At 33.3% G+C, this 14,041-nt stretch overlaps 1 pseudogene; it reads left to right on the top strand.

The window, feature by feature from the left end:
• Window positions 1-3,564: 3,564 nt before the first annotated feature.
• LOC120141818 lies at window positions 3,565-8,223 on the top strand (annotated as a pseudogene).
• The last annotated feature ends 5,818 nt before the right edge of the window (window positions 8,224-14,041 follow it).

Below are 14,041 nucleotides of genomic sequence, written 5' to 3'. Positions count from 1 at the left end.
ATTAATCTTGTTATAAATAGTGACTGGTGATGGATGATGATTGGTTGCCAGCAACGATAAAATCTAAAATTGAATCTTTTTAAAGTATAGTGGTAAAATCGATGCACTACTAAAATTTAATGTTTAAAACGATATAATTTTATGCATCAATAGTCGCGTTAAAAATAATGTCTTTTTAACTATATCATCATAATGATAAAAAGATCCTTCCACATCATCATGTCATTCAAATTTAATAATTCAATGATATAATTAAAATTAAAATTTAATATAATAAATAAATAATTAAAAATTTTAATGATATAAAAAATATACCACCTAAACAATTAACGGTATGTTTACAAAGCAGTAAGCCAATACAAGCATGTACCTTCACTGAGTTACCGGGGTTTTGCTTTATCCCCGTTTACTATTAATTAAATCATTTCCCTAATGGTTGTATTTTGAGCTCTTATTCAAATACATGTCTCAAATTATAAATTTAATTTATAAAAATGGTATATTTAATTTATCAATGATATATAAATTTTATTTAAGATTTAAATAAATGATATATAAATTTATTTTTATTAATAAAATGGTATATTTAATTTATCAATGATATATAATTTTATTTAAGATTTAAATATTTATAAAAATAATGTTATGTTTGAGTACTAGTTTGAGTGATTGATACATTTATATCTTTTGTCTAAAAAAGTAGGATTTGGATATTTCTCTATTTTTTTTAAATGTGTTGGGAAATGCTGATTTTGAATATCATGAAAAAGGGTTTCCCCCTTCCTATGAAGCACTTAGATTATGCATGTATCCTGGAAATCGAATGAAAATATCCTTGCTTAGAAACTGGACATGTGTTTAAATGAAATAAGAAAAATAATAAAATTTGGATATTCACACCCTGGACCGGATCATCCACCAATTGGATTTAATGAGCAACATGTAATAATTGTAAACAAGATAATAATTGTTAAACCCAAAATAATACAATGACTAGTTCAATAATTATTCAAGTTATAGGGTTCTGGTTGGCAATGTGGACCAAGTTGAGATAATATTATTAATTTCAGTACCCACAATCTCTTTCTCAAGGTTTTAATTAAATAATGGTTTAATTCCAAGATAAGGACAAAATTTCTCAAACGTGGGTTAGACATCCAACAATTGATGGAGCAACACACACCTACTATAAGATGGGAAGATAACAAGTAAAGCTCATAATTTTGTAGCAGTTTTAATATCACTAAAAATATATATATTAAAGGTGATTAATCATCTCTTATTTTCTATTTTCTTTCTTTTTATCTTTTCAGGATGCAACGATGGACTTTTCATCAGCAAAATGGTTATCTGAATTGGTATGATTTGTATTTATTAATGAAATATAATCTATATTTTTTGGATTTGGGAGAGGTTATAGATTAGGGGCGGATGCATATGGCCACATAGGGGTCGAATGCACACCCATTATTTTAGATTAAATATTCAATACAATTCAATATATTAAAAGAAGAAAAAAAGAAATTTTGTACTCATTATATTGAAAAGATGAGTATTAAAATTTTTGAATCCCATTTTTTAATTTTTGGATCTGCCACTGTTATAGATGATACTTCCTACACTCATCCCGATATGACTCGAACAATGTAATTTAATTATTTGTGTGTATATATATAATTTTAGATTTTACTTTGTCTTCTAATTTAGGGGTTTGATGTTGCAGGGAATGGATGAGTACGACATTGTCGTAACCGGTTTTCACCCGGGCACGAAATTTTACTTGGCGGGAAAAATAATGTGAAGAAATGGTTTTTGTTGAAATGTTTTGGGAGTCGCCATCGATTTTTTTGGATTAGGTAGGTAGAATACCTAAAAATCATCTTTTAAAAGAGTTTTTAAGAAAACATTAGTTAAAAGATAAACTGGTCTGCGTTTTAACCAAAAATTCGTTCTTTTTAATAATAAAAAGGGATTTGTGGTCGATTACGTTTGGGGAAGGATTAGCACCCCCACAACGCCCAAAATTGGTACTCCTTAATTATAAATTATCTCTATTATCAGAAATTTAAAAATTCAAATATATATTTAATTTATAATATTATTATTTCAAATTTATAATTTTATGAAAATATATTAATTTAAATATAAATAAGATATTTATTTATTTAGAAATATCAGAAAATGACTTCTAGGTGCTTTAAGACAGCTCTTTCATTAATATTAAAAAATAAATATTAAAACATCTATCTAAAAATAATTAAAAAATAGATCAATATATAATTTATAAAAGAAAAATATTTATTTATTTAAAAATATCATAAAATGGACATCTAGTTGCTTTAAGACTGCCCTTTCTTAATATTGAAAAATAAATATATATTTAAAATATTATTACTTTTCTTAAAAGTAATTTTTAAAATTAAATTTATAAATAGGATTTAAAAAAACAAATAAAATAAATAAATATTATTTCTTATATATATATTTATATGAATAAATAATAATAAGAACAAAAGTAATTAAATATATAAACATATAAAATTAAAATATAAATAAACAATGACTAAAATAAATAAAGTTGAAACTAGGGTCTTAAAAAATAATAAATTAAATAAATTAAATTTAGGGATTAAATTATAACTTATTAAAATTAAATGGTCTAATTCGTAATATTATGAAATATAATAATTAACAGTGTCATTTAGCCTTAATTATTTAATTAATGATCAAAATAAAAATTATTAAAACTTAAGGGACTAAATAGGGTATTTTATACTAAAGATATATACATATGTAGCATTGATTAAATTATAATAAAACAGAATTAGAAAACCGAATTACAAGGCTCATAAATTGATATTAGTGACCATAATGTAAATTTATAAGACTTGAATGACTACGGAAAGGGTTTTACTCGTATGTAAAATTACGCAGGGATCCCTCCCCAAAACGGCATCGTTTGGGGAGGGATTTATATATCCCCTAAACCGACCATTTTAGGCCTAAACTTTCATTTTTCTTTTTATTTCTTTCTCTCTCTAGACGAGAGAAAATATTTTCTCTCTACCTTCTCTCTACACCGGAGGGAGTCCAGTCTCCGGTCGATCGCCGTCATCGGCCACCGTTAACGGTGGCCGAAAATTACAAAATCCACCCCAAATCGAAGCCCCTATTTTTTATACCCGAATCTAAGGTTGTTTTAGCTTAAAACCTTACCAATCGTCGTAGATCTAGGATAGTTCCCTTCGACGTTTCGGCTCTCCGGTGGCTCGTAGAGGCTCCTCTTTGGTAAGTTTCTTTCTAGTTTCTTCTTTATTTCTTTTCTGGTTATTGTTGTGGTTGTTTTGCTCTCTTTTGCCGATTGTTTGCTATGGTTTGGTCTTTGTCTGCTGTTAGTTGCTCTCTGTCGTTTGTTTTCCTTGGTTGTTGTCGCCTCTGTTTCCTGCCGTGGCTTTCTATTGTCCCCCCTCTTTTCATTTTGCAGGTGCAATGGCTTTTATAGCCATGGAGGTACGCCCTTCGGAATAGTTCCATTGGTGGTTGCCTAGGTGAGTCACCATAGCTATGGTGGTGACTCACCATAGGGCTTCAACGTGGGCTGCCATCTGGTCTTCTGGAGGCTTCGAAGAGGGTGGTATAAGTTGGTTGAGGCACATGGCAGTGGCATCGTCGGCAGTGGCGGTTGGAGCACTTGGCAGCAAATGTTGAAGTGTCTGGAAGCTTGGAGCGGCGGCGACGCTAGGGTTAGAAACCCTAGTAGATATGATACAAACCCTAAAGGGTTTGGGTTATCTGCTGAGCTGGTTCTAAACTGAATTGGGTCTGGGCCTCTGATGGTAATTGGGCTCCGGGATTTGTAATTGTAAATGGGCCTGTTTGTAATAATAATAATATTAATAATAATAATATAAAAGTAATAATAATAATAAAATGAAAAAAACTAGTGTCTTCAGCTGCCCCTCTTTGCTCATTCTTATGTTAATGAGAATAGGGCAAAGACGAAAAGACAATAAGTTTTTTTTCATTTGACTATCTCTCTCTGTGATGCAATATAGCAAAAAGTTGAATAAGTTATTCTCATTATGAACTTCTTCTTCCTTCTTCAGATAAGTTCTTCTCATTATGAACTCTTCTCTGGAAAATTTGATCCATCGAGTGATGAATTCAAACAAAAAGTTGAACAAATTCTTCTCATTATGAATTTCTTATGGGGATGACAATTTATCTCATTCTGTGATGCAATATAGCAAAAAGTTGAATAAGTTCTTCTCATTATGAACTTCTTCTTCCTTCTTCATATAAGTTCTTCTCATTATGAACTCTTCTCTGGAAAATTTGATCCATCGAGTGATGAATTCAAACAAAAAGTTGAACAAATTCTTCTCATTATGAATTTCTTCTTCCTTCTTCAGATGAGTTCTTCTCATTATGAACTCTACCTGGTAATGTTGATCTATCAAATGATGAATTCAAACAAAATATTGAACAAGTTCTTCTCATTATGAACTTCTTCTTCCTTCTTCAGATAAGTCCTTCTCATTATGAACTTTCTCTGGCAATGCTAATCCATCGGGTGATGAATTAAAGCAAAAGGTTGAACAAGTTCTTCTCATTATGAACTTCTTCTAGAAATGCTGATCCTTGAAAGAGGTGTCATTGATTCAACTTCATATATGATAAATTAAGGCAAGGTTGAACAAATTCTTCTCATTATGAATTTATTCTCCTTCTTCAGATGAGTTCTTCTCATTATGAACACTTCTGGAAATGTTGATATTGATCTATCTCCTTGTGTGATAGAGTCAAACAAAGGTTGAACAAATTCTTCTTATTATGAACTTCTTCTTCCTCTTCAGATAAGTTATATTCATTATGAACTCTTTTATGGAAAATTTGATCCATCGAGTGATGAATTCAAACAAAAAGTTAAACAAGTTCTTCTCATTATGAACTTCTTGTTCATTCTTCAGATGAGTTCTTCTCATTATGAACTTTCTCTGGAAAAGTTGATCCATCGAGTGATGAATTCAAGTAAAAGGTTGAACAAATTCTTCTCATTATGAATTTCTTCTTCCTTCACTTTGATCAAAATGTCATTTTAAGCTGGCATTTCTGATTTGGAAGAGCAATCTTTGTTTCATGAAAGTCTCAGAAGAAATGTTTCATTTGTAGAACTCTTGTCGTAATCAGAATTATGACCTTGATGCCCCATCTTATCATGAATAACACCAGCTTTCTTTGCTTGGACTTGTGTTGAAATCCAATAAATCTTTCTTCTTTGAAAAGAGAATTTATCATATTTGAAGAGAGAAATTGTCATCTTTGAAGAGTGTAGATGTAGATATGTCTGACTCAGCGGGGATTAATTAGGGGAGTAGAGTCTGATCTAATTTGACTTTTGAAATACATCACAAGGAGGATTTATCCTAATTCCTTTCATGTCTCAACATCTAATTGGATCTCGAACAAGGCAACTTGGACCATATCATGTTGAGGTGTTTAACAATAACCTGTCGTTCAACCTTAGTTGGCTCCACTAGTTTCTTATTATTAAAATTTCAGCTTCCTTTCCATGGAAAGAAATCTTCATCATATCTCACTTCTAACCTTTGGGTTGAAGAATACAGACTTTATCTTGCATCAATAAATGGAAACCATATGATCACAACATTGGTTTAGCATCGGAATAACTGGTTCATAAAACGCTTGACAACACATTCATCCAGCTTGTGACTTCTGCACAGATGCTCGTAAAACATTTGACAACACATTCATCCTTTCCTGTGGCTTCTGCCCAGCTTTTATCATTGAAGCTCTTTGCATAGTGTTCAAAGCAACTGATTTTGATATCATTTCTGGCAAAGGCATAGGTGATATCAATCACGTTTTCTTCCATATGAGTGTTGTAGGAAGTAGAAACACATCACCTATAGGAGTCATGTACAGAAAGAGGTCCATGTAATTCTTGCTATTGTAGATGAAATGCACATGATAAATCGAATAGATGAAAATTCAGTTCATTATGACTGGCAATGTTAACCTCAGTAACAACGGGAATAAGGGTGATATACATAAGCCGAACCTCTTTCTTCAATGTCATCAAGTAAGCGACAACTATTGTGAAAAACAACTTTGTAGCCTCAACAGTATGATTGAAACTAACTGTCAGGAATTTCAAAGAAATATTTCCAATCATCACCGTCACACAGAATACAAAATTCAAAGCCGGGATTTTGAGAAACTGAAACCTGGATCGAATGGTTTGTCTGGGGACCATCTTTATTCATGCAACCGTGATGTAGCTTAATAAATAACACTATGTCATGTGACACATGGTTAAGAAGATTGGGTATTTGAAACCATACTTACTGAGTAAATATTTGTTCAATAATAGAACCCTAATGCAATTGCCTGATGAATGAAGCAATTATGTATAGTCAGCTCGACTGCCACTGTTTCTCCATTTTCATTCTTCATACCTTTTTGCCTCAATGGAAATATTTGCTCAAATCAATGATCTTTCTGCAAGATGATACAGACCTTCAACATGCCCCAACATTGGCTAATACAAGCGTTCAAAATGTGTCAACATTCTTCATTCTGATTGAAAGGGGCTTTCAGCATGCCCCAATATTGGCTAATACAAGCGTTCAAAATGCGTGCACATTATTCATTCTGTTTGAAAGGGGCTTTCAGCATACCCCAACATTTGCTTCTTGTTGATGTGAGTTTTCAAAATGCCCAACATTCATACTGACGTGGGCCTTCAGGATGCTCCACAAAAAACATTTTTGTATTAAATGGGCTTTCGAGATGTCCCAATATTCTGCTTCTGATTTACTCTCAATGTCGATTTCACTTGAATATTATGATCCTTACGAGGTCCAATTTTGACAATGCATTGTTGTGGGTATTTGTAGCTATATTCGTACCCCAAATCTGTTTATCTTGAATACTCTCATTCTGGTGTCACTAAACAGAAGTTGTCAAGTAACTTGAGGAATTCTCTTCATGTTGTCACAAACTTAAGAAATACTCAATTATTCTGACAGAAATGTATGAGATATGTGCCTCTTCTGAATGAGGTGACCATTTACAGTGATACAAGTTCTTGAAAAGTCCGTACCCATGCAACATGTTGATTCTGATAACTACTCATCTGATTATGAAACGATCTTTCAGGATGGTTTCACAGATATTGATAGTTCTTCTGATACCGAGGAAATCCTGAATTCTGATTCTGATGAGGAGAATAAACTGTCATGCTTAACGAAAATGGGGTACTCAGATGATGAGGTTTCAATAGCCATGGAGAGATGTGGTCCGGATTCATTAATTACAGAGTTGACAGATTTTATATGTGCTGCTCAAATGGCTAAAGCTGCTGACATACTTCTTCTAGTAGAAGATAAAAAGCTATTATGCAATAATCCCAATGATAAGAAAATGCGAAACTCAGGCTATGATTTTTGTAAAAGGGAGAAGCAGAGGAATCTTGAAAAGAAGCTTCTTAATGAAGACAATCATGCAGTTCCTCTTCCAAATCCAATGATTGGTTTTGGGGTTCCCACCGAAACAAATCAGATAACTCAGAGAACACTTCCAGAAGATGCTATTGGGCCTTCTTATTTCTACTATGAGAATGTGACACTTGCTCCAGTTGGTTCTTCGACTGAAATGTCACGGTACTTATATGATGTAGAGCCAGAATTTGTATATTCGAAATATTTTTGTGCTGCTGCACAGAAAATGGGCTATGTTCATAATCTGCTAATTGAGAATAGATTTCCTCTTATTCTGCTTCCTCCATGCACCATACATGATGCTTTTCCATTGACGAAAAACTGGTGGCCTTCTTGGGATCTAAGAACAAAGTTGAACTGTTTACAAACATGTACAGGAAGTGCCAAATTGACAGAAAGGATCCGTAAGGCTCTTGAAGCTTATGACGATGAACCACCTTCGAGTGTCCAGAAGTATGTTCTTGATGAGTGTCAAAAATGGAATATGGTATGGGTTGGAAGGAATAAAGTTGCTCCACTTGAACCTGATGAAGTGGAAATGCTTCTAGATTTCCTTAAAAACCATACATGAGGAGGAGGATCTGCTAGAGACATGTTCCCCGATGGTATCAATGTTCTATCTCTTTTCTCTGGAATCAGTGATGTAGAGGTTACCTTCTACTGTCTTAGCATATCCTTGAAATGTACAAGAACTGAATAATGATCGGTTGGAGCAATTGATGAGTAGATTTGACGGACTCGACCTTGTTGTCGGTAGCATCCAGTGTAACAACCTTACTGGAAGAAATAAACATCATCGGGATGAACTAGAAGATTTTTGTTGGTTCATTTTCTTGCAATGGCTGCCACAACAACTTTCTCTTTTATAACCCCAAGATACGCACTACCATATCTCACTCTTCCCAAACCATAGAAAGGTTTAGTTGATAGTAAAACTGGTTATCTCTACTTTTGGAATCCTGTAACCAATGTTACCTAATATGAAAGGCATACAAGTGTAGAATTTGTTCTAATGTCTTATTCTGTGCCATAAGTCCTTAATTTCAAGTTCAGCAATCTTCTAAAGGACATAATGGATATAATCCTGACAAGGAAAATAATCGGCATGGAAGAGGCAGCAATGATGCATCAAGACTTGAACCAGTATCACAGTATAACCAGAGTGCAGATGGTGGACTTCTTTATTCCCATAATATACCTTAATGAGACTTATAACTCTGTGATGTAATCTTCTAGAGAACAAGGATTGATGGCTGAGGAAAATAATTTGTCTGGTGATGCTTATCGCCCTCAGCATGAAATAAGTGATAATCTTTCTTGATGGATTGCTAACAATGTTACATGAGATCTTCATAAGTTCAATTCTCCAGATTTTCTGGCTTCTTGGACCACTTACTTTCAAGAAAGTGCTTTATCATTTTGGCCCGACTTATTCTTTTTCTTCAATAGAAGTAGAATAGGCAACAATTTGCTTCAAGGACCTTCCTCATTTGAGACTATCCTATTTGAAAATGTTTTTTCTCCTTTCTTTATCAAAGAATGACAGAATTTTGTAAAGTATTGCCCTTTTCAGGTTCACAATAGAATTAAATCATAAGACATGAAATTAATAAATATCAAATAAATCAACTACTCTTTTAAATTATTCAAAAATCATAGTTCTATGGCAAGTGTCAAAACTATTGACTGATTTAAGGTGTAGGTTGATTCTGGTAAAGTAAGGTCTCTCAGATCAGTCCAGCATATATGTCTCTTTGGGTTAACTTGAAGAAATGATTGTTATGCTCATCTTGTAGAGATACTTCTCGTTGTTATGCTCATCTCGTAGAAATACTTCTTGTGTCTGACTCTCAGGAAAATCTTTGGGATGTGTGGTGCTTCATTAAGAGCTTAAGATCGTCTCTTATGTCGTTGTTGCACCATTCAAAATTCGAGCCTCCTTTTCAGGTTTTCAACTCGAATCCTCCTTTGGTTTCAAGATGTTTTTTTTAAATTTACATCTTGAACCCCCCTTTTATCATTTTTCATATCATACATTAAAGATTTTAAAAACCAATTTTTGCAAATAAAAATCAATCTTGAGAGGCGAAACGAATTCTGAAGATATTCTCTCTTAATTGGATGCCTTCAATCTTGCTTTACTTGACTTGGATCTGCTTTGCTGGGGATTTTTCTATCATCTGGGTCCCTCTAGACTGTCATTTTTTTTCATTCCCATTTTCTCATATCTTCAACATTTCTTGCTCTTCGTGCTGAATATAAATCTTTGAACTAATTGTACTTCATCAACTTTGTAACTTGAGGCTCCATGAGTCACCCATCTTGGTTTAATTTTTTCCTTTTTTTCCCTTTTTCCTTTTTTTCCTTTTTTTTCAAGTATAATATTTCTTAACAGAATCTGAGTTTATTTGGTTTCTCAGAACTTTCCCATTCATTTCTGTCAAAATCAATGCTCCTCCAGAAAAGGCCCATTTTTTACAATATTTGACCCTTCCCAATTAGACATCCATTTCTCACGAAAATCTTTATGTATGGGCAAGATATTTTTAAACACTAGATCACCCTCTTGGAACTCTCTCGGATGTGATCTTTCATCATCCGTTTCTGATGCATCTGCCAAGCTTGGATCCCTTCAGCCTCATCTAATTTTAGCTCCTTTAAGATACAAAGTGATGGTATCTCAAATTGGTAAGACTGAACAATAAGGTGTTTCCCCAGTGATGTTTGAACAGTATTTTGATATGTATATAAGGCAAAAGGTAGTTTCTAGTGCCAATCCTTGTAAGTTTCAGTGATCTTTGTAATGATCATCTTAATGTTCTTATTTGCTCCTTCAACTGCCTCATTCATCTTTGGGCGACATGTCAATGAGTTTGCATGCTTAAACTGTGCTCAAATTTCAGTCGTCTTATACATAGAAGTCTTTGTGAAAAGATGTATCTCCAGGGGGATGAATATTCAAGATTAACTTTTATTTACGTGAAAACAATGTAATTAATGCATGATATATTTATTTAAATCAATCATATTTTCTTCTTTGAGTATGCTCCAATCACTCAAAATTATCTTCGATAAGCTGGTCCATAATGCCTCATCTCGTCTCTTCTTGTAGGAAGATTCACAGATAATTGAAAGTTTGGTTCTTTTGAGGTCATTTGGTTTATGATGGTTTTGTATTTGGAAGGACAAAAGTGTGACTTTTGAAGTTGTGTATGTGGTGGAAAGTAGTATCATAAACCAGTAAACATCTGGATTTGGTCTCTCAAAAATAGGTAGAGATATTTCTTCAGAGTATCAGATAATCGTAGTGTCAGGATTTGGTTTTGTAAGGATCAAGTAATTGGCGTTGGATAGGATATGGAAGATATAATTTTACCACTTGCCAAAGATCTATAACTCTTGAAAAATTAAAAGAATATTTAATCTACTTGATACTCAAGAATTTCAAGATTAAAACTTAATTCCTTGCTCATAACCATAAAAGCAACACAAATTTATTTATTGCACAAAGGGAAGAGAAAATGAACAAAAAACAAGTTCAAACAAGATGCTGAAAGTAGAAAGGTACTACAGTGGTAGATATCAACTTCCAATTGTTTATCTATCATGCCTCACTATAATGTTAGGTGTGTAATAGGACTAAGGTTTTTGTCCTCATTTGCCCCCCATTTCTTGATCATCTTTTATGTCAACTTCTTTGGATAAACCTTTAAATAAACAAATCTTTGTTTCTTCCTGACCAGTCTCTATCATCATCTTTTTCTCCCCCGAGTAGAAATTGGGCTCAAATTTATATTCAGAACAACTTCCTTTGGTGATGAAAGTTTTGTTATGATTCTGAATGCATCTTGCAGCTGTGATTGGAGTAGTATTCATCAGACTCTTTATATTGCCCATTGCTTCACTTGTCCTCAGAATATCTGATACAAATGTTTGAGGTTTCTTTAGAGTTACATTTTTCCCATTCATTCTTAAATCGGTGGGCCAATCTTGAATTACATCTCTTTTTATTTCTTTCTCATTATTTAATATCAGAGAAGTATCAGGAGTTGAATCTGTTATACATACTTTATATTCCTCAATTTTGCCTTTTTTTCTTTTCAATATCTTTTGCTGTATAATCTTCATTTGCCTTGATCGCGTTAACTTTATTTTGGGGTTTGAATCCCAATTGTTTGATCAAAATGGATTGACTGTTAACATCCACTCTTATGATTTTATGAACCAAAAGGTCTTGAACTTATCTTTTAAAGTTACCGCAATTCTCGATGGAGTGTCCTCGGATTCCAGCATGATATTCACAAAAGACTTTCTCATTATACCATCTCGGGTAAGGAGACAACAAAGGCTTAGCCTGACATGGGCCAATAAGATGGGCTTTGAGTAACTCAGGATATAACTTACTGCATGAAACTGAAGGAAACTTGGGTAGAATTTCCCCTGACATCACTGTCACATTACAATTATTTTCTTTGCTTTCTTGAAGACCTTGTGACTGACAATCTAGATGTTTGCTTTGTTTAGCTTTCTTCAATGGTACTGAAATTTCTTCTATGCTTCTCTTCAACTTGATCTTTGTCTCATCTCCTGGGATCATACCCGATTTTTTGAGATTTATCGAATTTTCACATTCCCTGGCAAAGTTCTGGTCATTTGTTTCCATTGTATCATCTACATTATTCATAATCCCATTCAAATCTTTCACAACAGGATCCTCTAAGGGGTTTTCTCCATGGATTACAATATTCACCAGGTCCATCAATTTGGTCAGTTGTTCCTTTGAATCCTCCTGGAACTTTTTTACTTGATCAATCATCTTTTGTTGTGTCTCGATAAATTGCTCTTGTAGTTTCTCGATTCTACCAACCCTTGCTAAAATCTCATTCATGGCTATTATCCTTCTTTAGGAAGACCAAGTTAACTCCACTTTGATTCTGTCATGGAATTCTCCACGAATTATTCCACGTTGTCATGATTAAATGCATGTAGAATAGTTTGAAATAAAATGTAATTATGTAAATATGCAAATGCAAAAATGAAAATATAAATATAAACGTAAAAATAAAAAAAATGCAAAATGTAAATGCAAATATAAATATGTGAATGTAACAATAAAAATGCAAATTGTGCAATACAAAAGCAAACATAAAAGTATAAATGAAAATGTAAAGATGCAAAATGCAAATGCATATATGAAAAGGTGTCACTCAAGAGTGATCATCTTAGAACAGATTTCATTGAACACAAAAGTTTCCTTGCATCAAATAAAATTTTACATATAGGGGACAACTTTCAATCCTAAAAACTTTACATATAGGAGATAACTTTCCTATTTTCTTTTTGAAAGCCAAGTTAGTTTATCAGCTTATGTGCCATATTGCTTGTATGGATTGCAGCTTTTTCCGTGTTATTCTCTTTCATCTTTTGTATCAGTTCTTGGAGTTGCTCATTTTCCCTTGTAAGAGAACCTTTCTGTCCAAGAAGTTCTTGGATTAGATCTTCATATATGTTGCAGTTCTTTTTTAGTTTGGTGACCCCTGTTATCCACTCTTCTGTGTACTTCCTAGGCCAGCATTTTAAAAGGCTTGACTGATCTTCTGGAAATCTTCATGCATGATTTTCATTTATGTGCTCAATTTCTTTTTTTGATCCTTCAAATAACATGCTTGAGCTTCATAAAAATCTCCTTTATTCTGAATGCCCTGACTGATGCTCTTACCATAGACTGCTTTTGGTTTCAATCTGGCAGGATCTTTGTGGAGTACTTTTGGTATTAATATAACATGATCTCTATGTACATTGCTCGCTTCTATCCTCGGAGTTTCCTCAGGATGTTTTTCCTTGACCACATCATATTTTGTTTGATCATAAATCTTTTTGTCCATTTATGATTTCTTTCCAATTTGATGAACAGTCTTTCAAGTCAACACCTTTTGGTTATGCCATGATCATGCAATGCAAACAAAAGAAATCAATATAAACAAGTTAAAGCAAAATAAAATGTATGAAAAATAAAAATGGGAAGGAAAAAAATAAATTGGTTAGTACCAAGAAAGATTCTATCTATCAAGGTATATAATGTATCCTAACCTCATGCTTTCTAGTTCCATGCTTTGTTTGGAAAAATTAAACTAACTGCATGATTACTAGTTCGCATGCATTTATTCAGAGAGAAAAATAATAAATTAAAAGCTAAAGCTTATTTCTCCCTTGTGTACACTTACAGACAGAGGTTCAGTACTTTCTTAGATCAGGAGAATTTCTAGGGTTCATTATATGCAGGGTTTTGGTTCTAAGAGTAAAGGTACTCGAACTGTCCTTGTTGATGCCCCCTTGGACTGCCAACCCTCAATCCTAGTCCATCACAGACTTAAGCGGACCGAGTTCAATTCGAGGGGACACATTTCTTTATGCCTGACACGGAGAATAAATTCTCACGAAGACATAGAGCATATGAACCCCAAAAGCTACTTGTTAGGTCTGACACAGAGAATAAATTCTCACGAAGACTTCGCTTT

The sequence above is a fragment of the Hibiscus syriacus genome, unplaced genomic scaffold (assembly GCF_006381635.1).
Source record: "Hibiscus syriacus cultivar Baekdansim isolate YM2019G1 unplaced genomic scaffold, ASM638163v2 tig00110813_pilon, whole genome shotgun sequence".
NCBI classification, from domain to species: Eukaryota; Viridiplantae; Streptophyta; class Magnoliopsida; order Malvales; family Malvaceae; genus Hibiscus; species Hibiscus syriacus.
The sequence above is the reverse complement of the archived record's forward strand: the minus strand, read 5'-3'. Positions and strand labels throughout refer to the sequence as shown.